The 2464-nt window shown below is 53.4% G+C and overlaps 1 protein-coding gene across 4 annotated transcripts in view; it reads left to right on the forward strand.

Annotated features, from left to right (window-relative positions):
• Positions 1-2464, forward strand: part of zmynd11 (zinc finger, MYND-type containing 11) — a 21595-nt gene continuing 19131 nt past the window's right edge. For 3 of the 4 annotated variants that reach the window (XM_076149281.1, XM_076149283.1, XM_076149284.1), the window contains exon 1: positions 1-184. The gene's annotated coding sequence lies outside the window, so the exon portion shown is untranslated. Of the gene's footprint in view, positions 185-277; positions 485-2464 lie in introns of those variants that run through there. The other variant, XM_076149282.1, reaches the window with a different exon arrangement.

The following is a 2464-nucleotide window of genomic DNA, read 5'->3' on the forward strand; positions in this document are numbered from 1 at the left end:
CTGAGCCGCTCTCCGTGGCGCCGTGTGTGTTTACCTCCAGCCCGGCGCTGCTGTACAGCGGCCAGCTGGACTCACACCACCATCCACTGCTTCAACCAGCCCGGAAATACAAATGTAAACGGCTTCGCATTCAACCCTTCGCGGATTTTCTGCAGCGCCGTGTGTGAGCGACACTGAAGCAGAGGTAAGTTTGGAGAATGTTTCAGTGAAAATGGCTCCGCTTCAGTCACAGCAGCTCTTAGCCAGCTAGCATCGGCGCTATCGGAGTTAGCTTAGCCGAGCCTGGCTCTCCTATCCCATGACAGAGGACCGAACATGGCGCCCTCCAAAACAAACGCTCGCTAGCTGACATTGTTTCGCTTTTATGAGTGTGGATTGACCTCATATTTACTCGACATATTACCATTTTCCCGTCCCCTTTGTGAGGACTACCCGGGCTTACTGGCACCCTGGCTCGGTTCGCCAGTCTGCCAGCTACCGTAAGGTACGTATCACTTTAGCTACTTAGCATCGCTAACTAACCAAGTCGCTACGCTAGTTTGCCCGCAGCACGGTGTTCCAGTGAGGTCCGTGTTTGTGTGTTTGATGGCGGGTGTTGTATTCACAGCGCCCGTGTGTTGATAACAGATATTCCTAAGTAAATAGAATGGTTTTGTGTTTGTAAGCTGATGTTGGATGTTAGCTGGTTGCTAAGTGAAGCTCCCTCCATGGCAGCTGCATCCGTGGCCTTCACAGTCTCGCCCTTTGTTGCCTAAATGTACGAGTTGTGATTTGTGTTCCGTTCGGTGCGTGTTTCACTGCTCAGCGGGTTTACAGCGCGACATCACGGCCGCCCGGTCCCCTGCTGGCTCGTTTAGCGCCATCGGTGTCGGTCTTGCCGCTGTTAGTTAGCTGGGGCTGAATGGCACAAAGTCGTGTCGGAATCTTCCCCGCAGCCTCCTCCACGCGTCAATCGGGGTTCAATCCGTGTGAACGCGTGTCGGGACGCTGCGTGAAGGTGCATCAGAGGGAGGGGACGCCACCACGCACCGCCTTTGTTTACCTGGGACCCTCCGGACCCCGTCCCTGTCTTTGTTGGAGGTCCTAATTGGCCTCCAGCCGCGCACGTCGCCTAATTGATTGCGGGGCACGGCGGCGCGCTGAGGCTGTGGACCCCCCGCAGACAGACAGACAGACAGGGGGTCGGTGTGTCGTGTGACCCTGCTGCTGTGGCATCGTGGCCCAGGTTGCCCGCGTTCACGCCTCCCGGGCCCGCAGAGCTCAGCAGGCCCCCGTGAGTCCAGGCGGCTCCCTGCTGCCTCTCCCTCTCCCCCTCACTCCAGTCTCAGGTGGAGAAGCTGCCTGAGTTACTCTCTCTCAGGTCAGAGCCTTGGGCTGATCAAAGTCATGATCAGATGAAGAATATTCCCACCTTCAGTCTTGTAATGACACACATTTGTCTCATGCACAAGTTAAATCATTGCCTTGTGTGAAGAAAGCTCTTGAATGAAACGCTCCTGCTTCAACAATGTGCAGATCAGACTGAGGATGGGCTATGTAAGATAATGTTTACATCAGAACAGAGTCTAACATATCTGTGCTTTAAGGAGGTTAGCTTACTGGTGGTCCTCCTTCTCTACAGGTCAGAAACCAGCAGGTGTGACCATGATGAGCCGTGCTACCGTCTGCTTTTCCAGATAGCAGGATTAGGCTCTAGTCGGGGAATAGCTGCGTGTTTTGGGTTTGTTTTAATTCAGTTTGTACTTGAAGCGATGAACGTACTTGCAGTCAACCCCAGATGTGTCACTTTTGATCTCCCCTGCTCACTCCTCACTCCTCACCCTCGGCCGTCTCTCACCCACCTTGTTGGAAAGAAGAGTGAAGGTGAGCATCCATCGTCTCTGAACCACAAATGTGCTGAAGCCGAACGTTCTTCCACACTGTAAGAATGCAGGCGTCGTCACTATGCTCAGCTTTTGGCGGCAGTTTATTCAAGTGACACCTCGGGTTACATGGACGGTGAAGAAGAAGAAGAAGAAGAAGACCTCAGCCTGGTCTGGACCACAGCAGAGAGGCGGGCCGGGATGAGTCCAGACCCGTGAAGATCTTTGAGAGCTTTCCTCGTCAAATTCCATCCGGCCCTTACTGAGTTTCTATGGAGTGTTTACGTGTCAAAGTCCTTTAAACGACTTACATTGAACCGATTAGGCTCGCATGTGTATTTTGTGAATTCTCTTGACGGGAATATTCAGCTCATCTGTGAAATCGATGTCAGCAGCTTGTGAAGGCGTTTGTCTCGTTCATGGAGTCCGAGGCGTTAGAGAGAGGAGTCACGTGACCTCCCAGCTCAGTCCGGGTGTTTGGTCTCCACCTGTCGCACCCGCTGACCCCCGTTTCCTCTCTCCACTGCTCTTCATCCCCCAAAACGGAGCGGGTCACGCTTGTAAACACACTGGTTGAACGCATCACTGCACATAAATGAGCA

The sequence above is a fragment of the Genypterus blacodes genome, unplaced genomic scaffold, assembly GCF_046128005.1.
Source record: "Genypterus blacodes isolate CSIRO-AG114 ecotype Tasmania unplaced genomic scaffold, CSIRO-AGI_Gbla_v1 ptg000005l_1, whole genome shotgun sequence".
Lineage (NCBI taxonomy): Eukaryota > Metazoa > Chordata > Actinopteri > Ophidiiformes > Ophidiidae > Genypterus > Genypterus blacodes.